General features: G+C 42.3%; 1 protein-coding gene across 1 annotated transcript in view; it reads left to right on the plus strand.

Moving 5' to 3' along the window:
- The window catches only part of RORA (RAR related orphan receptor A), a 179,929-nt gene that overhangs the window by 36,939 nt on the left and 116,668 nt on the right, over positions 1-26,322 (plus strand). The gene's annotated exons all lie outside the window — the stretch shown is intronic.

Genomic DNA, 26,322 nt, shown 5'->3' on the forward strand with positions numbered 1-26,322 from the left:
TAATATGAATTAGTATATGATGAGTATTTGAAAGTTTCCTAACTATATTTCTTTTAAATTGTTCTGGGATTCAGTCTTGCTGTTCAAGGTGTCATAGAACCTTTAGAAATGGAAAGACATAGAAAGACTGCCAAATCCAGTCACAAACTTTCAGGAGGTTATCATTACCCCATTTTACATACTTAATCAGAATTCATTCACCACATGCTGCCCGAGTGTTCTGGGTTTATTCAGGGGTAAAAAGTATAGTCCCCTTCATTGATGAAGTGTACATCCCCAGCGGGGGAATCAGAGAAGCAAAACTTAAAATAATTTCATGCAGTAATAAGTGCTATGAAAAAAAAATGGTATAAGGCTGTGTAGAGACTAAGTCAGGGAAGACAAATTGTACGAGAGAACATTGGACCTAACTGTTGAGAAGGTTTCAACCACAACAAAATATAGAAGGAACTTCTCCCAGGCACATGCAAAGCCCCCGAGGTAGAAATAAACTTGACGTGTTCTGGCGAGTTAAATTAGGCCAGTACAGCTGGAAAATATTAATAGAAGAAGGAAGTGATACAGATGAAGTCAAGGAGTAAAGAGGTAGGCAGGGGCCGGATCGCAAGGAGCCTCGAAGGTTGTGATGAGGTTTGGATATTAGTCTCAGTAAGAAGCCACTGGAGGGTTTCAGGTGGAAGAATGTCATGATTTAATATGCATTTTTTTTTAAAGTTCTCTCTGCCTGCTGTGTAGAGATGGATTGTACAGGGTTTAGAAACAGAAAGAGAGAAAGTAGTGAGAAAGCTGTTGCAGTGGCCTAGGCAACACATACAGTGGCTTGTACTGGCGTGGTAGCAATGGAGTTGGAGAGAAGGGGACAAATTCTGGATATACTTTGGAGGTAAAACCCAAAGGACTTGATAAGAGAAAAACAAGTAGAGTCCAGGGAAGCTTAAATGGTTTGCCTCAAAGGGGAGAAGTAGATGGGCACCAACGGAAGTTGAGCGCTTAGTAGTGCCATGTACGTTAATCCTAATAAGACTGTGAGAGATATTATTCTACCTATATTTTATATATTAGGACTCTGAGCCTCAGAGAACTTAAGTAATTAACTCCACATCAAACGTAGGGTCAGATGAAGGCAGGATTCAAACTCAGGACCATCTGACACCATGTCTCATAGTCTCTTCCCACTGTTACTACATTGCTTCCAAAGCAGTAGTAGAGAAGGAAATTGAACACAGACTCCTGAGGGGGGGGCGGATTGCCCCTTCTATATCTCTTTTCTAACAAGTTATCCATGCTTAATGAGATTTTAAGCCGATACCATCATTTGCTATATACCCCCCAGTGTGTCATTATATATTTAACCAAAACGTAGACTCCTTTCTCCCGGTTCATTCTACCCTCTTCCCTAGCTCCCCACAACCCCCAGGTCTGGGTCAGATCCTCTCTACGCATTTTACCTACCAGAGACATGAGCCCCAGTGCCTGCTTCTCTTCCTGAGGAGCTGTAGCTGGAAATTGCTTGTGCAACCTGATGACAACTTATCTATATTTAGCAGAAAAAGTGGTGGCAAGGATCTGTCCAACTCAATTTTTTTTACACTTCCAATCTTCAGAATCTCACAGACAGTCTCCTGAAAGGCACATTGGCCCTGACAGGATCTGAGTGGAAAGAATCTTCCTGCATCTCACTGGGTTATCCACTGCAAGCCTTAATTCCAAGAAATTACGTGGACATCCATGGTAGAGCAAAGACTACACATGCCTGACACTACCCCTGCCCCTGAAATGAAGAGCTACTTGTTCTGTGGGTGCTTTGATGGCTTTTAAGTCTTATTCTAAGATAGGAAAACAAGGTTTTCCTTTTCCTTTCCATGAAAGGTTTAAGGGAGAAATGGACTCTTACCTAATTGTTTATGTGTTGAAGTGATATGTACGGCACTTGGTTTTTATTTCTTTTCTATGTGGCACGGAAAGGAAATACAGAGTGTGGCTTAGGGTTTAAGAACAAAGATAAACCTGCTTTGGGGCAGGGGGATGTGAGAAAATTATACCAGGTATTCTCAAGTGCTTACAACAACAAAATGATTGCAGCCATGGAGGCTGACTGTTGCTTGTACTTAAAGTGACTAAGTTGAGGCTGAAGCACCGTTTAACTTTTCTCCAGCCATACAGAACCAGATATCGTATATTGTCCGTGACTCTGACCCCCATCACTGTTCGTCAACCAGAGAGAATTATCTACTGATGAAAAGCAGAACAATTAAGAACTAAGAAAAGAGGAGAGACCATTAAAGAAAAATGGAAAAATTTAAGACAGTAAAAGAGCACCAATTGTATCACAAAAAGGGAATTTACAAGGAAAAAAAATTGTAGCCAGTGAATACTTACTCACAGTCCTCTACTTTTTAACATGCAAGATGTATCAATACTTGGTTGTCAAGGAAAAAGAAAAAAAGCTATTGCAAAAGAATTCCTATTAGCTTTAGAAACAAAAATTTTAAGAGGTAGTTTTTCATACCTTCTTCCAGTCCCCAACCTCATTTTGGGTTAAATCTTATTCAGAGGAAAAGCACTTGGTTTAGAAATGTCCTTTCTCATTTTCTCAAAATCTCTTCTAATGAGATGAAATTTAGTGTTGCTGTGTCTATTAAGAAAAGAGGTGAAGAAATAGAAAATCCACTTTTGGTACCGTTGCACTTCTTGGGACTAAGGCTTCCAGGACTGTATTTTCAGAAGTTAACTAACAGAACATTATGAAGAAAACAACTTTTATGCAATTTTGGGGGGAAATGCAAATGTAATGAAATTAAAAAAAGAAAAAAGTCAACTATAACCCTGTCATCCTAAGATGCTCACTGTTAACAAGCCTTAAAAACAGAAAATTATTCGGCACTTACCTTATAGAACCCTAGCAGGACCATGAGGCTTCCTCTCATTTTTCATTTTGTGACAGTTTCTGCAAATTTTCTACAGATACATGGGTTGAAATCTTTACTGGTGCCCTAGAAGGTGAGATGATCTTTCAACATTAAATATCTTAATCTCCTCACTGGAAATTTTCTTTTTTTGAGGTGAATAAAAAGATACGTAACTTTCTTCTTTATATTACTGTTACTATGACTATCAAGAAACTAAGAAAGTCCTTTTCTGATTTTCTGTGTCATAGCGGGAACCCCACCCTTCATAGACACAAGAAAAACTCACCTTAGCTGAAGCCTTAGGTGAACTGTATCTTGTTCACCTGAGACCCAAAACTATAAAGGCAGAGATTCTCTTTCTCCAATAATTTTAAACGATCTTCTTTGTACATAATCTTGGCAACGTTTTAAGTGGAAAGAATGCAATATAAGAGATAAAAGAACGTCTAAAAACAAAAATTAGGGGTGGAGAAACTACTGGTTATAGAATAGGCAAAGAAATCAGTAGAAAACCCGGAAACATAATCTTGCATTTTTAAGAATAGTCTTGAATATGTATATACAGAATAGGTATAAAAACTGTGCAGAAAACAGTTGACAAGTGGTGCCAAGATAATTGATAGTTTATTAGGAAAAAAAATATTTTTTCTCATACCATGTAACAAATTAAGTTCTGGGTAGATGCAAGAAATATTATTTTTGAAAAATCGATTAAATAACTAGAAGAATATATTTCTGCATATTTATCTAGTCTAGATGGGTAAAGCTTTTCTATACATTAAAGCAATGGAAGAAATATCAGGGTAAAATGCCAATAACTTGAAATATAGAGAAATATAAAATTTTTATACCTCAAAAATAATCGTAACAAAATCAGAGGACAAAAGCAAACGTGCAAGAAGATGTGTTTTTTTCAAAAACTGGGGCACAAAGAAAGCTAATGACTGTAGTTTATAAAGTGCTACTATAAATCAATGAGGAAATGGACAGAGGTCATGAACTGATCATTCATAGATGAGAAAATACAAATAGCCTCTTATATACGAAACAATTTTTCAGCCTCACCAGTGAATACAAAGTTAAGTAACAGGGACCTGACAGAATAGCAAAGATTTTTAAATGACATCCATCAATGTAGTCAGAGCTTCAGGAAGACATTCATGTACTGTGTTAATGTAAATTGATACAACCTTCCTGGTAATATGTACTAAAGACCTGGAAAATGATGATATCCTTTGATCCCATATTTTTCTGCTTCTAGTATATTATCCTAAGGAGATAATTTGAAATGCTAAGATTTATTCACATATACAAAGTATTTAAGTATACCCTAGATGTCTAATATTAGGAAAATTATTAATAAATTATGGTATAGTCGTATGGAAAATGATACTACCATTAAAATAATATTTAAAGAATTAAGAATAGCATGAGAAAATATTTTTGGTTGATTGAACAAAAACATGGTATGTGAAATTCTGTGTAAAGAATGATCTTAATTATGTGAAGAAAAAAAGAGCATAGGGGGCTTCCCTGGTGGCGCAGTGGTTGAGAGTCTGCCTGCCGATGCAGGGGATGCCGGTTCGTGCCCCGGTCTGGGAAGATCCCACATGCCGCAGAGCAGCTGGGCCTGTCAGCCATGGCCGCTGAGCCTGCGCGTCCCGAGCCTGTGCTCTGCAACGGGAGAGGCCACAACAGTGAGAGGCCTGCGTACCGCAAAAAAAAAAAAAAAAAAAAGAGCATAGGAAAAAATACTGGAACCATTCCTAGATGTGGTTGCACGTGACTAATAAGATAAGATTTAGTCATGTTTTTGCGTGCTTCTTGTAACTTCTATATAAATTCCAAATTTTCTACCAAGTATATGTCTTATTTTTAGGAAGGAAAAATTAAACTTGAATGGGATTCAGAGTATGCCACCCCAAAATATGCCACTCTGGCATAAGGCTTATTTTGAGCTGAAAACACAATTGAGAAAAAGCAGACACAAGGCAAACTCTATGGCCTCCCCCTCACTACCAGGAAGGGCAGGCCAATTCTTAACCACCGGAGACAGCTCTAGACTCTTAACCAGCCCAGAAACTGCACCAGAGGACTCTACATAATAAACTTTGCTCAAACAATCCTTATTTTCCATTGGTTTTCCCCATATATTTACCACTCTTGGAAGCCTAAAACCCTTCTCCTTTGCATTGTCACTTCTCCATAAATTTATTGTTCTTTGCTAAGATGCCATAGAAGCCCAAGTTGTAAGCATTCCTTTGAGTTACTCATCACTGAGTATTCTGTGTGTTGAGTTCATAAACTTGTTTTTCGCTCATTAATCTGCCTTTTATCAGTCTAATTTGCAGGACCCCAGTAACGAACCCAAGATGGGTAGAGGAAAAAGAAATTTTTTCTTCCCCTACAAATTACCACGATAATAAAAAGAACCGATGGTCGGCATCCTTCTTCAGCAATCTTAGATTGCGTTCTGCTTGAGAGTAAAGATAACTGGATACTTTCAAGCCCATAAAGGTACTCCTACCTACTGTGAGTCAGTTTACTGCGAAAGGCAGATTGCTAGGTGATTTGTTGCCGAGGCGGGGGGGGCTACTTTCCCTTCTGCTTCGTCCAGGTTTAGTTTCCCCTTCTCTTTTACCCACACTTGATCTAAGTAAAAGCCAGGGAATATGAGCACCACACCCCTCCCCCTTTCCAAGAGTGGCGAGATAGGGTTGTTTCCATCTGTCCTTCCCAGCCTGAGAAGAGAAAAATGAAAAGGAGTGGTCTCCGTTAGGACCTGCGCAAGCTTCTCTGCCCTCCTTCTTGTAGACCACTTCTAAATATGCAGCAACATGCTTCCTCGGGGAGTTTATTTGAGAAACAGGCACAGGGAATGTTTAACCTAAAAATATATATATTTGGGTGTTTTAAAATGGTGACTCTTAAAGTGATAAACCCGATGATCACTACCGCTCTGAACAGCATTACAACCACAGTGAGAGCCAGATCTGAAAATAAAGAAACTGAAAATGCAGTCAGTCTTACCAGAGTTGACTTGGGTAGAGGAAGGGAGATGAAGAGGCTCAGGATTTTTCTCCAGACAAGTCCAAAGTGAATTGGGTTTATTTTTTTAAATAAATTTATTGATTGATTATTTATCTTTGGCTGCATTGGGTCTTCGTTGCTGCGCAGGCTCTCTCTAGTTGTGGCGAGCAGGGTCTACTCTTTGTTGCAGTGCGCGGGCTTCTCATTGCGGTGGCTTCTCTTGTTGCGGAGCACGGGCTCTAGGCGCGCAGGCTTCAGTAGTTGTGGCACGCGGGCTCAGCAGTTGTGGCTTGCAGGCTCTAGAGCACAGGCTCAGTAGTTGTGGCGCACGGGTTTTGTTGTTCCTGGACCAGGGCTCGAACCCGTGTCCCCTGCATTGGCAGGCGGATCCTTAACAACTGCGCCACCAGGGAAGCCCAGGGTGTTTTCTTTAGATGAAATTAAAAGCAAAATGCAGATTGTTTCTGTTTCTAAGGAAATGGAGGGCCGAGTCTCTGATTCATTTCTGTGATGCCACGCCACATCCTTGAATGAAAGCATCGCTGTCCAAGAAGCCTTGAACGCTTTTGGAAAGCCTCTGAACCTGTTCTTTTCCCTCTAAATCTTGTCGTTGCGCTCTGATTGCAGAAAGCATATTTTAAATCAGTAGGGGCAAATGTAATTAAAATCTGAGTACACAGATTTGGGGTGTCTGGCCAGAAACACCTTGTCAATGATCACAACTTCCTACAGTTTGATTATATTATTCATCATGTTTTCTTTATGTCTAGAACCCAGGAGTTAGGGAAACCTAGCTTTTTCATCTAATTTCTTTGGATTCAAAGCTCTCTTTTCTCCCCTCTCTCCAACAACAGCAACAAAAATCTGATTTATTCAAGTTGGACTAAAAGACGTAATTCAGCAATATGCCACCATCACCCTAAGGTTTAATGTTCTCTCCCCTGAAAGTAAGTAAAAATAGCACATTATCCTCACGCTTGGTGGTTAGGAAGAGAAAAATATGGGAAGAGTATAACCTAACAGCTACCCTTAAATTGCAATTTGAGGGCCACACTCATTTGCATCCCTCCACCTGCCCTGAGGCAGCATCCCACGTGCAGAGTCCTGGACACGGCAGCTTGGCTGGGATGACAGAAACCATTACACCATTACAGAGAAGCAGAGGGCCAGGCCGTGCTCCATGGGTTTCATTAGCTCACTTGTTGTGTAGGATGCAAATGATGTCTGAAGGGCCCCGGACTTGCTAACCAAAATGTTCATCGCTTAGAAACAGCGAGAAATTAGTTAGTGAGATGTTTATCAAGTACCTGGAACCAGAGCTGACTTTCTGTGAAACATCATTGTGGAATGCAAGCCAAAATCTCTCTCTTCTGAGCCTGAAAGAAAACATCGTGTCAGAATTAGTAAGGCAAAACAAAGAGAAGGGAATGAAAACAGCTGATATTGAAAAGGACTGCGGGGAAAATACCTGAGCTACAGTAATTACAGAAGAGCTGAGATTCTGAGAGGTTAAAAAAAAAAATTGGTTGCACTGCTTCTTTCAGAAAGACAAATGTCTCAAATATAGAAGGGGTATTGAGTTTCTCACGTGGGTCAGGGCGCGAGGACTGTGGTCAATAGGGTGTGATTATGAGGTGATGCTAAATGGTCTCCTTAAAATTCAGGTTGAAGTGAGTTTTAATGGGAGAGTTTGTGTTTTGTATCTTTGTTTTTTACTTATTATGAAAGTAATAAACAATTACAGTTATTTAAAAAATAAAATATATACTTTTATATATTTTATAAATGTATAAATAGAAAAGAATAGAATAGAATCAAAAGACACCAAATAACCCTATGACTAGAAAAAAATAAAATTATATCAAAAATTTTTTAAAGTTAGGGGTATTTTTCATGTTTTTAAGCATATGCTAACATATATTTCAGTGTGTGTGTGTGTGTGTGTGTGTTGTGTGTTCAGTGGCTACTTCTTTTCCTCTAAGAGCCCCTAAAAGTTTCCAACTTCCTAGCTATGGGGAGAAGGAAAGAATATCTGAAGATCATTGGTAAATAATACTTTGAATCTCTCTGCGGCTTATGAAATTGAATTTTAGTCCTATTTAAAGAAAAGTTCCTGTGGTAAAAAGTTTTTGCGTGTGTTTCTCAGGCGGGAGAAGGACAGAAGAAACTACCCACAAGACTTGGGTTAGGCAATTGATTTTAATCGTGGTTTCTATTAATTACTCAGCAATTTCAGGCAATTCTCCACTTTCACACCATCATTTTCCCTTGTGTAATGGGAAGGGTGATAGAAACTCTGAACTTGGGGACTCGGTCTCCCAGCACTGCTACAAGCTACACCTGCCTTTTGGCCAGTTCTTCTCAGCTGGGGTCACACGTTCTGCCAGCTCACAGGAGCCAGGAGGGTTCATTACCTGTGGTTTCAAAGACCTCTGAACTCTCTTGGGAAGGGGGCTGTGGAAATTCAATGTCATATTATCCAGTTCCTGAAGCATTCATTTTAGAGAGAGAGAGAGAGAGAGAGGAAGAGTACAGAGATTGTGCTGTGCTCCAAAGGAAATTTAGGAAAAGGTTTTCTATAAGTTTTAAGTTGAAGAAATGCTTCCTGGTTTGAGAAAAGTCACAATAGACTCCCACACAAATAAGATGCTTCTCGGAAATTAAATCCTTAAATTAGCTATTAATTTAAGGTCATCGAAATTCAAACTGGTGGGGTTCACCTTCTCTTCCCTTTACTAGAAGTTGCTCTGTGATTATCTCTTACCAGCACAAACCTGTATGATGTGCAGCGTTGCTGCAGGGCTTATGCTGCTATGGCATACCCTGGCTGGGTGTGCTCAGATCCCAGGGCCAGCACCACACTTCGACAGTTTCCACAAAACTGAGAGTGGTACATTGGAAGGCTGCCAACTTTATTTAAGAAGTATTATTCTTTTTTCTAAGACTGTGTCCTTCCTACTTTGGGGATATTCAAATGTTATTTTCTTTTATGAATTAATGATCATTGAAGATGGCAGTTGTGGTATTTTTAACATTCTTATTTGATCGAATTTAAACTTGGCAACCATATATTGATCTTCTCACAATTTCACAATTTCCTTTTCTTTTTACATTTTACTGCTCTGCAAAATCCAAACTCTGGAAAACATCAGTCTGTGGCTAATTCTGTCTATATGGTAATAGGGAGAATGCAGATAATCACCATTTTCAATCCAAAGTATCAAATTCTTCCCCTACTAAAACATGAGCCTCAGCTGATGGTAAGTAGGACACGCAATGTGCTTGAATTGTATTTCTCCCTGCACCCTGTAATAGGGTTCCTAAAATTAAGCCACCAAAAGGTCAAAAAAGAAGGAAGCAGAGGCAAAAATTATCTGAATAATAAATAAACCGGCTGAGTAACGGACCCAGTATTGACTTAAAATGAATAAAAATATGTCCTATGCAATGTTTGGAACATACTTACACTAAAAGTTTATTCACTGTTTATTTTTAATTCAGATCTAACTGAATATTCTGTATATTATCTGGCAGCCCTACACCCAACACTTTCTAACCCTTTAGAAAATGCACAGATAGTAAAACATGACTTCGAGTAGCCCGTACATATAAATGGCTATTAAGGAAATACACCTACGTGGCTATTAATGACATACTTTTTTGGTTATCTTTATGTTGTCTAGTTTTCTCATCTATATGTGAAATATTTAGATGATTGGGTTCTCATAAAACATAACAACCTTCAAGGCTTCCCTGGTGGCACAGTGGTTAAGAATCCGCCTGCCAATGCAGGGGACACGGGTTCAAGCCCTGATCTGGGAAGATCCCACATGCAGCGGAGCAGCTGAGCCTGTGCGCCACAACTACTGAGCCTGCGCTCTAGAGCCCGCGAGCCACAACTACTGAGCCCATGTGCCACAACTACTGAAGCCCGCGTGCCTAGAGCCCGTGCTCTGCAACAAGTGAAGCCACCACAGTGAGAAGCCTGTGCACCACAATGAAGAGTATCCCCTGCTCGCCGCAGCTAGAGAAAGCCTGCGCGCAGCAACAAAGACCCAACCACAGCCAAAAATTAAAAAAAAACAAAAAAAACATAACAACCTTCTGTTAAACCCAGGGAAGAGTAAAACACGTTAACTTGCCATCAAGTGACTTAACTTGCAAATGAGCTGATAACCAGTGTTTACAGGCAGGTGCTGCTGAGTAATTCCCTTCAACGCATGCGATGTTTCAGTATCTGAAAGTTTGTGTGTGGGAAGTGAGATGGAAAGCCAGGATTCTGTGAGGTGCTCTTCCAAGTACTCAGCCTGCGGCCAACACACTTGTTCTTTGTTTTGCCCTCTGATGTTAAAACTAATACAGAGTTAAAAAACTCTGCCTTTTGAAATAATGCCATTTGCAGCAACATGGACAGACCTAGAGATTATCATACTAAGTGCAGTAAATCAGACAAAGAAAGACGAATACCATATGATATCACCTATATGTGGAATCTAAAAAACAAAAACGGATACAAATGAACTTATATACAAAACAGAAATAGACCCACAGATATAGAAAACAAACTTATGGTTAGCAAAGGGGAATGGGAGGGGAGGGATAAATTAGGAATTTGGGATTAACATATACACAATACAATATATAAAATAGATAACCAGCAAAGACCTACTGTATAGCACAGGGAACTCTACTCTATATTCTGTAATAACCTATAAGGGAAAAGAATCTGAAAAAGAAAAATATATATTTCTTTGCTGTATGCCTGAACCTAACACAACGTTGTAAATCCACTCTACTTCAATAAAAAAATAAAATTAAAAAAATTAAACTCTACCTTTTTCACCAGACTACCTGGCAAATGTAGAGTTCCACACCTTAGCCTGAAACAAAAGTAATAATAAAACTGTCCAGTAGTGCTAGTAACCTGTCTGCTAATATTTGCAGGGAAATTGCTTTCCATCTGCAAAGTTGACTCCTATTTTCTGTTAGGGAAATGAATTGATACAAGCTGGAGCTTGGCACTGAAGTAAGAGTCCAGGTCAGATACCTGGTATATACATTTCATTTAAACGAGTGTGAATGTGGGTAGTATTTTCTTTTGTTTTTTCCCCGGCCACCTCAAGGTTATTGTGGAAGTAATGTGAGGGAGAGAAAATATATGGTGAACAGTGCTTGGTGTATTTGAATATATTCAAATGAATGTAGAGTCAGAGCCAATTTTGTGGTCAGTATCCAGGTGAGTTGCTGAGGATTGGGAAAGGAAAGCTGGGTTGGTTAGAAGGTCCCATCCTGGCTCCAAAGCCAATCTACCCAGGTGACTCTGGGCTTATCACATTGTCCTCTGGACATTAGTTTCCTCCCTTCTCAAATGAAGGGATCACAGAGGTTAATACCTGCTATCCCTTTTAGGCCTGATCTAAGGAGGTACAGAAGAGAGAAGGAATTCCTGCGTTACAAGTCGGTGAACAGGACTCACCTGCTTACCTTCTGGGGGTTCAAAGGCTGTAGATTTAAAATAGCAAAGACACATGGCTTGATCTCATGTTCTGACCTTCACATGTAGAAGTGCAGCCATTCTTCATGCCTTCCTCTGCCCACCCTTACCTTGTCAGAGGATGATTGGTTGGACCGTGTTCTTGGTCCTCCTGGGGAACCCTGTGAGCTCTGTCACCGACAGTCCCTCTGGACTCCCAGACACACAGGTCATTGTTATCTTTCTTTTTCAGGGCTGTTTCTTGGGTTGGAGGAGAAATAAGCAGAGTTCAATCATTGTAATTATTTATATAGATATATACAGATGACACATACCACTTCAGTTTCTAAATCATACTCTGGACTCAGAGTTTCTTTGCCATATGCTTTCTAGGCCTTTTCCCACTGGGCTTGTTCCAGTGGGAATCTATGAAACATCTATGAAGCATTTTTAAACTGGACTCAGATGGGAATATATATATACTTTTGGAGGTAATCAGCATATACTACAATTCTGTCCTTTGTAACCATGTAGAAAGCATGGTGGAAGTTATCCAAGATTTCAGTGGGGTCCTTTCCATTCTGAGCCCAGAAGCTCATTTTTCTTCCTGCTTCCAAAGACCGCTGTCCTTTCCTAGTACTAAATCCTAGAGCAAAAATCACATGTCTTCATCGTCCATTTTATATTCCTCACTGAGGAGCATTGACTTGAGTGCCCTTTTTTCTCCTTGGGTTTATGCCAACACCAGAGAAGTTAAACCGGGAACCCCCTTTACTTCCAGGAGCTTTTGTGTTATTCTCATTCATGGGGTACATTCTCAACTTAAAAAGACATTCCTGTGGCCCCCAGCCCTCCCTTGACCCCAGTTACTCCTTATCCCCCACTTTTTGACTATGAACCTGCGTTGGCCTTCCCAAGATGGAAAACTACTGGATCGCCTCTACCTCTGTGTAGCCCACACCTAGTACATTGCTGGCGTTTGCCCAAATTATGCCACCCTGTTTGGGATCAGCTGACACCATTGTGATCAGTCTCATGACCTGGCAGCATTCCACTGCCTACCCAGGCCATTGCTCCATCCCAGTGCCTCTTCCAGGGCTCATGGATTTTCTCGCTGTCTCATGTCTTGTCAGGCTCATCCAAGATCAACCCTTTTATTTATTCAGCAAGATAACTTGAGTACCATTATGTGTGGGTCATGTGCTCTGCCAGGGTGAATTAAAAACTACAGTCCTTGTCCTCAAGGAGCTGAGACTCTAGTGAGAAAGGCAGACAATAAAGAAATAATCATTCTAAACATTGACAAAGGCTATGAAGAAAACAAGGTTGCTGAGAGTGACGGGTGGAGCCTCTTTTTGATAATGTGGTCTGCAGGGAGAGGCCAGCCCTGAGAAGAGAGGGGTTGGTAAATGCCTTCCAGACCTTGGGCTCAGTAGGTAAGCAGACCCTAAGGCAGGAAGGAGCTGGGTGAGTTTGAGAAGTGAAAAGGGCCTCTCGAAATCCTCCCTGCTTTTCCAGTCCTTTCTTTCACATAGACGTTGCTGACTTCACCCACTCACGCTAATTAATCCATCTCCTAAGCTGCCACAGGTCGTTCTCCTGGCTCCCCTTATTTGACACATGCTATATTTTGTTATTTAACAGTGTGGAAGATCTTTACAAGGCTTGGGTTCCATACTTCATTTCTCCAAGAGCATCGATCAGGGTTCTACTTATATCGAAGGTGCTAAAGAAACACTTGAATTCTAGTCAGTTCATTAACCATGAAATCAAAAGCCTGGTCTATGCTAGGTGGTACATGCTAGGTATTTTGCTCAGTGCTGGTGTTTAAAAATGAAGAAACCCCAGTCTAACATGTAGAAACCCCAGAATGAACAACATTCTACCACATACCTTACCAGTATGCCCCAAAACTGTCAAGGTCATCAAAAACAAGGAAAGTTAAAGGAACTGTCACAGACCAGAGGAGGCTAAGGAGACATAATGACTAAACGTAATGTGGTACTTGGATGACATCTACAATAGGGGAGGACATTAGGGAAAAACTAGTGAACTCTGAATAAACTGTGAAAATTAGTTAAGAGTAACAACCTAGTGTTGATTCCTTAGTTGTAACAAAATATACCATTGTAAAGCCAGATGTTACAACCAGGCAAGGGGTATAGAACCACTCTCTGTATTATCTTTGTATCTTTTTTACAAATCTAAAACTATTCTAAAATATCTTATTTAAATTCAAAATAAATAAATAATTAAGACATAGAACCTGCCTTCTGTGAGTTTACACTCCCGTCAAGAAAGCACACATCTAAATAAACATTTGCAATACAGCATGATAAGAGCAACAGTAAAATTATGTACCAAGTACAGAAGTAGCCCAAATGAGGCCATGATTGTCACTAAGAATTTAAGGAAGGTTTCACTGAGGAGGGAAATGCCTGGAGCTGGGTTTTGAAGGATTATTAGGGGTTTGAAGAATGTGGAAGACAAGCCTGGAAAGGTTTGTTCAGGTCAACTACTTGACGAGGCATGGAATCCTTTCAAGCAGTTTGGCATTGACAGAAGAGAAATAAGGAAGAAAAAAGAGCACCACTTGGGTATTTGCTGACCAGTCTTGGTAAAATGGTTGGTAACCTCATTATTTGCGGCTGGGGCTTGAGCACTGTCCACCAGAATTCTCTCCCATCAGTCTCTGCCCTACTGTGAAGGCCACCTGCTTGGTCACCTTGGACTCTGTAGTACCCTGGGCCAAGTTTCTGGAGGGGGCTAGAAAACCAGGAAAAGGCATGAGTGCAGGGAATCACAGGTGCGGTGATATAGGGACTGAGACAAGAGCTCAGTGGTCAGTCATGGTCATTGTCTCCAAAGTGGACAGGCCAGAATGTCTGCCACCCCCATCACTGCAGGTCAAGGGGGTAGAAGGTGAATCCATGGAGAGCAAGGGCTTTGTGCTCTGTTGGTGCTGCACCCCCAGTGTCCCAGTGCCTGGTTTGAGGTCAGTTCTCAAAAACAAGGTTCTACGAGTGAAGGAGAAGACTTAACCCCAAGAGGCCTGGTAGCCCTCAGCCACAGGGAAATGAAACAGAACAGGAACCTGACCTGGGACAAGCCACCCTCGGGTCTGGAAGTGGCTGGCCACCAGTAAGGATGACCTCTCACATTCTCTCTCATGGGAATAGACGGGAGGTCTGAAGAGGAGGAGGCCGCTGAAGCCCAGAGGAGAACTTGAGATGGAGGAGGGTCTCCAAGGACCATCCTTGAAGGACTTGAGCAAGCAGAATCAATGAGTGAGCACAGTGGGCACTGAATAAGCCAACTGGTATCAGAGAACAAACATACAGGCAGAAGCTGCAGCCCTGAGGGGTACCGTGTTGTCCAGGGGCGTGAGACTGAGGGAGAGGCATGTTTTCCATTTCCAAGGGCCCCGTCGCTCTGTGGCACCCGGGACCTGCACAATGTTCTGTAAAATGGGGATAATAACAGTGACAGCATCATGGGTTGGGGGTGGGATTGAAGTGACATTATCCGAACAAAGCACTTAGCACAATGCTTAGCACCTAAGTGCTCCATGTTGTTATTTTAGAGATTGTTGTTTTATTATTCTTATTAGATTCTCATGAGAAATATTCTTATCACTCCACATATAGCCTTGTGATGAGCATCCCCTAGCTTGGTGAGTCATTGTTCCTTGCAACCCCCAAAAGACACAAAACCTAATTCCAAAATTATCACTGGTCAGACTTGCAGCAAATGTTTGGCATAGCCTAGTGGGGGTCCTAATCCCTAGGGATCATTTCCCCTGTCAGTCCTACAGGGAGGGTCCCTGCATCCTCAGGTCTATGTTTGATGGATCTGGTGCAGACAGGTACTTCCTGGTTTGGGGACTGTTAGCTGAAACAGGTGCCAGGCTGACCCACCCTGAGTTGAGCTGTGGGCAACCAGGAAAGTCAGAGACTGGGAAGCCAGGTGTTGAGAGGAACATGGGAGAGCTCTGAAGACACACCTCATCCAGCCCCACCACACAAAAATGGTAAAAGGTTCATTATTTTACTTTGGCATTTGATCAGTGGTTTCACACACATTAACATTATTTGTTTAGGTTTTTTTGGAAGGGTCCCATGGGTACATGATACAGCATTCAAAAGGATATAAAGTAGAGGTAAACCCTATCCTTTGGCCAGTTACCAGTTTCTTATGCAGCCTTCTAGAAATCATCCATTCTATGGGACTTCCCTGGTGGTGCAGTGGTTAAGAATCCGCCTGCCAATACTAGGGGACACGGGTTCGAGCCCTGGGCTGGGACGATCCCACATGCCGCGGAGCAACTAAGCCCGTGTGCCACAACTACTGAAGCCAGAGAGCCTAGAGCCCGTGCTCTGCAACAAGAGAAGCCACCGCAATGAGAAGCCCACGCACCGCAAGGAAGAGCAGCCCCTCCTTGCCGCAACTAGAAAAAGCCTGCACTCAGCAATGAAGACCCAACACAGCCAAAAATAAAAATAATTAATTATTTAATTTTTTTAAAAAAAGAAATCATCCATTCTATGAATATATGAGCATGATGAATCCAAACACACATATTCAAATATATTTATACATATATACACACACGCTGTTCTGTGTATTGGTCCTTTTCAGTTAACACTACATCTTTAGAGCTACTTTTGTACAGTGCGTACAGAGCTGCCTTATTCTTTTTCAACAACTCTGTGATACTCCGTTTTATGGATACACTAGCAGTTATGTAATCCCCCACGAATCAGCTTTTAAGTTGTTTTCAGACTTGACTGATACAGTGTTGCAGTGAATAGCCTCGAGCATATACCATTTTGTACATATGCAAATAGATGTACAGGATAAATTCCTGGATATGGAATTGTTAAGATAATGGGACAGATGCATTTGTAATGTTAATGGATACTGCAAAGTGGTCCTCCATAGAGATTTTACCAGTTTACGTGCCCACCAAGAATGTATGTGAGTGCTTGTTGCCCTGCATCCTCACCAACCCAGAATGCATAAGTTTTTTATTTAGAAAAAAAAAAAAAGATTTGGTTTTGCATCAGATATAAACATGTGGGCAAAAGCCTTTTGCCCACTTTTTTTCTGAAGCCCAGTCTATCTCTCTGAATGTCTGTCTCTCTGTTCTCATCTCCTGTGCAGGTATGTGCACTCACACAATACCTTGCCCTTACCTTGCTACAGTTTGATTTTAAAAGCTTTACTTCTTTCTTTTTCATATTGCAGTGGGTTTTCATCTTTGGTGGTTTCCATTTGCAAAAAGAAAAAGAGAAAAGTAATTCTTGGGTGAGTGTTTTCACTGAGTCCTGCATTCCCCAATGCAGAGGGGTCTCTTAATTTTTCAGAAGCGACTGCTGCTGTTACTATGCCAGGAACCATTTCTTCATTAATTTTTCCAAAGCCCTGATAATACTGAGGAGACAGATACTGGGGCCGATAATGCCCAGTAATTCTCAGTATTTACAGAGCTTCTTTGTCTGAGATCTCAAAGCACTTGGCAGCATTAAATCATCATTCCCTTGGCTCTCTCAAAAGCATCTTTGAACCTAAATGGATGATGCACAGAAATGAAAACTCTGCTTTCTAGTCAGATTGTCTGAAAGGTGACCAGGAAGAGAATACAAACGAACCAGTATAGTTTCTACCATAGCAGCACGTGATTTTGGTTACTCTAATTTTCTGACCTTTTGTGGATGCTTTTCCAGTGAATCACCTGTGTATAAGCAGCAAATAGAAAAGTCTCTCTTCCATGCATGTGGTAAAGGGGTTAAATGATATCTGCGGGGTGAATCCCTGGATGCAAAGCGAGGTGTGCTCAGGCCTTCAAGCCACTCGCATTCCCTCTGGACCGAGTCTCTGCTTGTCTTTTCTATCTGAGAAAATGTGTAAATATGACAGAACACAACTTCCACTGGCCCAGAAAAAGAAAGAAAGAAGAGAGAGACTGAGGGGGGAAAAGAGGAGTCAGGGAAGGTGAGGTGAGGGCCTAATTCAGATACGATGTTTTCATTGAAGGTTGGACTGTCCCTTATGAACAGAAAGCCCAGCCTGGCCTCATGCATTACATCGGATCCCACCAGTGAGTAATCGTCCTCAGAAAGAGATTTGCCGTCACCCCACCGTACCCCTCCCCACCTTTTCCCACCCCCTAGTCTCCACAATCTCCATATCCTACACACATCACACACAGAATATCAGTCATAGAGCAAGTATTTTAGTGGGAAAATGTAAGCAAATATCATCTCATATTTCAAATATAGAAACCAAGGCACAGAGAAGCTGTAATTTATTTAGTGACAAAGATTCTATGTTAGGCACACAAATCCCAAACTGCATCTACTGAGTCAGGAATTATCCATTGATAGGGTTGACTTTTTAAAAGTTAGTACACAAATAGCACTGAACATTGAAATCAAAGTAAACATCACTGCAATCGCACCACCTCCAACCAATCATACTGCTTTCATCCCCCCTCCATGTCCTTTGAAATTCTTAGTCCACATGCACATAAAGTAGTAACCGGAACCTAAAGAGTATAAAATTGTGGGCAAGAGCCCAGGCACTGGAGCCACGCTACTTGTGCTTATATCCAACTCCACTGTTGAGTCGCTGGGCCTTAGTTCCCCTGTCTGTAAAATGGGAATTTGTTTTGTTTTGTTTTGCGGTACGCGGGCCCCTCACTGTTGAGGCCTCTCCCGTTGCGGAGCACAGGCTCCGGACGCACAGGCTCAGCAGCCATGGCTCACAGCCCCAGCCGCTCCGCGGCATGCGGGATCTTCCTGGACCGGGGCACGAACCCGTGTCCCCTGTATCGGCAGGCGGACTCTCAACCACTGCGCCACCAGGGAAGCCCTAAAATGGGAATTTTAATAGTACCCATCTCATGGACCTGTTATGGGGAATCTATGAGATGCTTATGTTGAGTAGTTAGCAAAGTGCCTAGACTATCGTCTGCACCTGGTAAATCTTACCTGCCGCTGCTGCTTCTGTTATTATTAAATTTTGCTTTCTGCTTTTTAAAATGTATTAAAAACAAGTTAAACAAAATTGTTTGATAGATCACAAACCCTTACTAAGCTGACTGCCCACTCCTGATGGCACTGCTTCCTCTATGTTCCTGGGGGTGGGCCCTTCCACTGCAGAGGGACAGGCAGCACCTTTTAGCCCCTTTCCTTTCAGACCCTCTGCAGACCACACCTGCTCTGAGCTTCACTGCTATCCTGACCCTCTCACCCTACAAGGCTCGTTTTTAAGAAAAAAGAATAGGGTACGGATATTGTATATCAACTATACATCAATTTAGTGAAGAAGGAACCACATAAGACACTGCACTCCTCCATACTGTTCTCCATAGTGGCTGTATCAATTTACATTCCCACCAACAGTGCAAGATGGTTCCCTTTTCTCCACACCCTCTCCAGCATTTGTTGTTTGTAGATTTTCCTTTAAAAACTAAAAATAGAATTACCATATGACCCAGCAATCCCACTACTGGTCATATACCCAGAGAAAACCATAATTCAAAAAGACACATGCACCCCAATGTTCATTGAAGCACTATTTACAATAGCCAGGTCATGGAAGCAACCTAAATGCCCACCGACAGACGAATGGATAAAGAAGATGTGGTACATATATACAATGGAATGTTACTCATCCATAAAAAGGAACAAAATTGGGTCATTTGTAGAGATGTGGATGGACCTAGAGACTGTCATACAGAGTGAAGTAAGTCAGAAAGAGAAAAACAAATATCGTATACTGACACATACATATGGAATCTAGAAAAGTGGTACAGATGAACCAGTTTGCAAGGCAGAAATAGAGACACAGATGTAGAGAACAAACATAGGGACACCAAGGGAGGAAAATGGGGGGGAGGGAGGAATTGGGAGATTGGGATTGACATATATACACTAATATGTATAAAATAAATAACTGATAAGAACCTGCTGCATAAAAAATAAATAAATTAAATTAAATTAAAAAAAAAAAAAAAAGACATTGCACTCCTCAGAGTTCCCAAGGCCTAGGTGGGTCGCTGCATCAATCTGACCAAACTGTGTTCTGAATATTGCTTTTCGGAATGATGGTAATAAAAGGCTTTGTCATTCTGGTAGTTTTAAAACTAACTTAGTATTTTTTGTACTTTAAATTTTTTTTTTTTTAATTGGGGGTAGGAGTTTATTAATTTATTTTTGCTGTGTTGGGTCTTTGTTTCTGTGCGAGGGCTTTCTCTAGTTGTGGCAAGCGGGGGCCACTCTTCATCGCGGTGTGCGGGCCTCTCACTGTCGTGGCCTCTCTTGTCGCGGAGCACAGGCTCCAGACGCGCAGGCTCAGTAGTTGTGGCTCACGGGCCTAGTTGCTCCACGGCATGTGGGATCCTCCCAGACCAGGGCTCGAACCTGTGTCCCCTGCATTAGCAGGCAGATTCTCAACCACTGCACCACCAGGGAAGCCCTGTACTTTAAATTTTTTAAAAACATTTTGTGTTGGTGTAATTTCAAGGTTACAGAAACTTGCAAGAATAGCACAAGTGCCCTTTATACAGATTCACCATATGCCCTTTATCCGGATTCACCAGTTGTTAACATTTTGTCTTCTTTGCTTTATCATTCTCATTCTCTCTCTCTCTCTCTGCCCCCCCACATACAAGTGTGTGTGTGTATATATATATACAAATATACATATATGCATATATGTGTGTGTGTGTGTGTATATCTAGAGAGAGAGAGAGAAAGAGAGAGAGGGAGTATTCCTCTTTATGCTTTCTCAGAGTGGATTTCCTAGGAACATGGTCCTTCTCTTCCGTGACCACAGTACAGTGATCATAATCAGGGAGTGTAATGTTCATACAATACTGTTCTCCAACCCACAGTCTGTATTTTTAAAACCTCACTTGAGGGCTTCCCTGGTGGCGCAGTGGTTGGGAGCCCGCCTGCCAATGCAGGGGACGCGGGTTCGTGCCCCGGTCCGGGAGGATCCCACGTGCCGCGGAGCGGCTGTGCCCGTGGGCCGTGGCCGCTGAGCCTGCGCGTCCGGAGCCTGTTGCTCGGCAACGGGACAGGCCACAACAGTGAGAGGCCCGCGTACTGCAAAAAAAAAAAAAAAACCTCACTTGAAAAAGCAGGTACGGGACAAAGATGGTAAATGTACCTCACAGCCTAATTAGGCCACTTGCTCAGCTGGTGACCTTCTCGCTGGAGTCATTCTTCAAAGCCCAGCTCTAACAAGACTCCCCAGCAAGCCTTTGTGGCTTCTCTCCCACCTGGCAGAAAAAACTTCTCTGCTGGGGAGCCCTCTGTGCAGCCACAGTGATAGCCCTTCATAACATATAGCTACCATTTATACTGTCTCCACACCAGACTATGAGCTTCTCAGGGTTCCCAGGGCCCCCTTGTGTAACTGACAGATAATCGATGCTTAGGAAATGTTTGTTTAGGGGATATATGTATACATACAGCTGATTCACTTTGTTGTACAGCAGAAACTAACACAACATTGTAAAGCAATTATACGCCAATAAAAATAAATAAATAAATATTAAAAATAAAATAAAAAATGAATGAGCAAATAGACAAAAGGGAAGCATCCAGTGAATTGAACTTGATAAAAGAGTTAGATTATTTCTTTAAATCTATGAGCTGAAGATTCAGCTGTACACGATACAGTGGGTGAGATTATTCATTGATCTTAGGAACATCTTAGGGCAAGCAGAAAAAAAGCATACGTGGGATCTTGGCTCATGCCTTACTGCCACTCCCTCAAACTTTTTTCTCCTCCCTCTGCTCCAAGATATAGTATCTGCTAAAAAGAATACAGTTATGTGCCGGGGACGTGTATAGACTAGACTCTCCGAAGAGCCGTGCCTGTGAGCATAAGAAACGCAGCCCAGGATTTCAGCACTTGGCAGCCCTGGGCTTTCCATCGTTCCTGCCACGTTAGCACGCAGTAACTTTCCGTGCCGGCTCTGGGCCGGGGAGGAGGGGGGCGGGGCTCCGGGCTGTCCCCCTCGCCGCGGGAGCCACCATCAGCGGGCGCCAGGGTGCCCAGCAACCCCTCCTCCTCGGGCTATCCCGAAAAACCACATGTCCCCATCCAGGGAGCGCTCCAGCTGAGTCTGTGGCAAAACCTGGGAACTTCCAGGGCCCTTGAACTGGAGCATGGAGCTTGCTGTGTTTGCAAGAGCTGCTCCTTCTGGAAGGTGCCCATTGGTCCTGGCAGCCACTCCATCCCAGGCCCATGCTGGTTCAAGTGTCTCAAAACAAAGACCTTGGTTGAGTTCAGCCTTCACTGAGCAGGCACTGTGGTAGGTTTTGGCATTGTGATGGTATTTCATTTTCATGTTAACAAATGCCTCTGTGGCGTTTGCTGCATGCCTGGCACTTGTTTTACGAGTATGAACTCATTTAATCCTCATGACGGTCTATGAAGTTGGTACTATTATTGTTTCAATTTGGGGGCACACAGAGAGGCTAAGTAACATAAGAGGATAGGACTGGGTTTCTGCCCTTGCTTAAACTAATACTGTGATGTCTTTTTCTCTTTCACATTTTCTACACTGTTTTCACTTACCTCCTTTTCCATTTGACAATGATCTCATCAACCTTGTTGTTTGAATCAATCTATAAATATGTGTTAATACTTCTCATGCACTCCAGAGAAGTCTGAAGGATATTCCTCACTTTAAATGCAATAGAGTTTGGTTAGGGAGGTGAAACATCTACAGTTTAGCAACAAAAGGAGAGGGTGAGAGATGCTGACCATGGGAGCTTCAAGGAGATGAAAGGAAGGGGAGAGTCCTCATCTATAGGCAGGAATGGTTGGGAAGAGCCTTTGAGAAGGTGGATGGAACTCTTTGAAATCAGATCAGCTTTGGATAAATGGAACCGAGAGGATCAGCCTTGTGTGGACAATGGCTTCCTGGGCTTTGAGACCTGAAAATACAGGCAAAGATGCTGTGTACCGTGTGCAGGAAGTGTCTCAAGTAATGTCTGTGGTTCTACACCTGAAAATCATAAAGCCCTAAAATCTTGGGTAGTTTGCTTGTTCTGCCAGCTCCCGAGCCCTAGTGAAGTGTTGAAGATGGCTGATCCTTGTGCTACAATCCATCGCGATTCATATGATGAGGTGATGATACAGAGAAGTGTGGGTGAGAGCAGACCTCCAACTTGAATGTAGACAGATTTCAATGCTATGACACCCATGAAGTAGGAAAGCAGTTAATGTGTTTAAGTTTCCAGGATTGTGACTTTCTCAGTTTCTTTATACGTTATGGTATTCTTATACAGTAAAATTTAAATTTTTTAGCAATTAAAGCAAAAACAAATATTTTTCAAACCCGCTAACTACAAATGCACCCAGAAGGAATCATAATGATACATCATTTGTGATATGGGGTGGCCATATTGGTAGCCCCAAGATATCTTACACCAGAATTGGTCAAAAGAAGCTGAAATGATGGCTGACAATGCAAAATACTAAATTTGATCCTCTATAATCAGAGGACTCAGAACTTACCTTTGTCTCCAAAGAAAGATAATCTACTGAAGAAGATGTGTCCATTTTTGTAGTGGTTTTATTACCATAATCATGCTTTAAATCAAAGAAGCCATTACTGTGTATTAAATTCTGGAGAGTGCACTTTTCATTATGAAACGTTATGGTAAGCAGCATATGTCCGACATGATTGCAATTAGAGTTTAGTGAACCACAAGAAGGGACGATCCATGTAGGATACATCCGTGTAAACTCCTTTGCCAGGAACAAGTTTTAGCCTTCGTACAGCTGTTGAGGGAAAGTTTTCCCTGTGAGAATATCTGTCAAGTTTTTATTTGAACAGGGAACACCTAGTTTATGTTTTCAAAGACCACTCCCTTCTTAAGCTGAGCGCCTTTGGGTGTGTCAGCAGGAGGTGTTGGGAAAGAAAAAAAAAAGTTGCATGAGCTTCAAACCCAGCAGATTAGCAAGACTTGGGGAAATGGCAAGACAGAAGAATAATCCAAAGATATTGTCCATTCCAATCTCATATATGTAAATTTTGGGAAGTGATATTTAGAGAGTTATTACAGGGGCAGTGAGGAAGGGATTGTGTTTAAAAAATAAAATTCACAAGAAAGATGACTTTGTTCTCTTGAAATGAGAAAGTAAATTATTTTTATTTTTGTCACCAGAGTACAAAGAACATATTACCTACGTATCCTGACTTTCATAAAGCTCCTTTATGGACAATAAATACGTGAAAAAAGTTTTGTCCACATAATTTTATAGTGAATTAAAGCTTGGTAGGGTCAAATATAGCATGAGTGGGTACCCTGCCTCCTAATATTTTAATCCAGTCATTCAACATATAGTTGGCCCTCCGTATCTGCAGTTTCCACCTGTGCGGATTCAACCAACCATGGATTGAAAATATTTGGGGAGGACTTCTCTGGTGGCGCAGTGGTTGAGAGTCCGCCTGCCGACGCAGGGGACACGGGTTCGTGCCCCAGTCCGGGAGGATCCCACATGCCGCGGAGTGGCTGGGCCCGTGAGCCATGGCCTCTGAGCCTGTGCATCCGGAGCCTGTGCTCCTCAACGGGAGAGGCCACAACAGTAAGAGGCCCGCTTACCAGAAAAAAAAGAAAATATTTGGGGGGAAAAAAAGTTCCAGAAAGTTCCAAAAAGGAAAACTTGAATTTGCCTTGGACCCAGCAACTATTTACATGGCATTTATATCGTATTAAGTATTATAAGTAACTTAGAGATGATTTAAGGTATATGGGACGATGTGCATACATTATATGCAAATACTATGCCATATCGTATAAGGGACTTGAGCATCCTTGGATTTTGATATCTTGGGGGTCCTTGAACCAATCCCCCACAGATGCTGAGGAACACCTGTACTTATTGGGCACTGCTGTGTGCCAGGTGCCTGAAGTGCACAAAACACGACATGCTTCGGGATGTGTATTTGTATGTGTGTGTGTATAAGGGCTCTGTGTCAGCCTGTACTCTGAGTGTTTGTGGGAGGCTGTGTGGGTAGGTGGGGGGCAGCAAAGGGAGGAAGGTAGCAGAGGTCATCTCTTGGCCTTGGTCAGAGTTGGGAGAGGCTTGAGTCCTGCTACCCAGGCATTGCTCCATCGCTGTTCCTGAGCATGGCGTTGCCATCACATTCTTGGAGTTCTCATTTACCTCTGCCTCACCTCCAGGAACACAAGAGGGAAAATCCAGCCAAGCTAAGTCTTAATGGCCAAGAAAAGAAAAACATGTGATAATAATTAGAAGGATGTTTAACAACTTATCTGTGACCTATAATTGTCATGTCCCGATCGGATCATTAAAAACTGCCCTCAAATACAAACCCCAGTCACTTCTCTATGACTTAGTAGTTTTAAGAAGCAGAGTTTGACATACCATCATCACTCTTAAGAGCACAACACCCTTTCCAGGGATCTTTCATTCCCAACTGCCTCCCTCTTACCCCCATGCACACAGGGCCACCCCAGTCCCTTACACAATAGGGCCCTACCTCTGAAACAGCTCCGTCCCAAGTTAGGCTTAGCAACTGTTGTCAAGGACCTGAGGAAGCCAGGCTTTGTGCCCTCCATGGGGCCGATCTTCCCATCACCAGGTATGAAGACGGGGCTGTGGAGAAGCTCATCAGTCCTTCTTTACTCATTAACAAAAGGACTTGTCATCTGGAGAACTGGTTGCCTTGTGTTTATTATTAGGAGTTCAGGACAAACAGGTTCAGCAACGCACCAAAGGTTTTTGGCAAACAGAAAACATAAACGGTTTCCATATGAGCTGGACTTGGAGGGAGCAACTTCCCCAGACCCTGGTTCTCGTGCGCTCACATTCTTCCTATGCCCACCAGACACTGCCTGTCATGGGTTTTACTGGGTAAACTCATGTGCCATCATTAGCCTTCTCTTTCCCAGCTGCTGACGGAAGCTCAGGTACAGAGTCACCTGCCAGCTCCCAGTAAGTCCTTAGAGCCCTCATCCCATGAGACTTTAGGGAGAATCTTCCCTCCCTTTCTCATTTTCTACGTGTTGCAAGGTGCAGGTTAGAGATACCGGCTGGGGTGTTATTCTTTTCTATTGCCGGCCTCCCAGATAGGCAAACCTTCAGAACTTAGAAACAGTCTGTGTCGGGGCTCAGTAGAGAACAGAAGTCACCCTCTGCCCCTTTATCTGTATCCCCTGACCCCAAGCGTGGGGGATTACAGGATTCAAAATACAGGAATCAGAGCAATCAGCTCAGCCAAGTGCTCCAGCCCTAAGACGAAGAAGCACAAAAGAGCATTAGGACTTTTGACTGTGGATAATGGCAGCTAATCCACCACCATGTTCTCGGAAGCAGAGTGGGTGCTTGCGGAGTGGTGCTGCCTCTTTTCACTGGCAGCTCTTAAACCATGGCTTCCTGAGAAAGCTGTCCTGGTCCCTCCTTGTGCATAGAAGCCTGGATAGAGGCCCAACCTTAACCTTATTAATTTTCTTACTGTCTCAGGATGGGAGTTCTTATTTTTTTCCTCATCCCTGTAGCAAGAATAGGTAAGTAATTTGGGAGCTTACTATGTTCCATGCATTTTATATGTATGTGTGTGTGTGTGTGTGTGTGTGTGTGTGTGTGTGTGTGTAATCTCATGTAAACCTTATAACTATGACTGTTAAGTATAACTATGAATATTAATTGAGGAAGCGAGTTTCAGATGTTAAGCAACTTGCCCAGCCCAAATCCACATAGCTAGTGAGTGGCAGAAGTGCAAGCGCTGAAGCCCTTATCCTTCCTACTGTGCCATGCTGTCCTACACTTCCCAAGGGTTGTAGGACTAAAGCCAGAGTGTCAGTGAGCTATATTCTTTTTTTTTTTTTTTTTTTTTTGCCCACGCTGCACAGCATG

Source organism: Phocoena sinus, chromosome 2, assembly GCF_008692025.1.
Source record: "Phocoena sinus isolate mPhoSin1 chromosome 2, mPhoSin1.pri, whole genome shotgun sequence".
NCBI lineage: Eukaryota > Metazoa > Chordata > Mammalia > Artiodactyla > Phocoenidae > Phocoena > Phocoena sinus.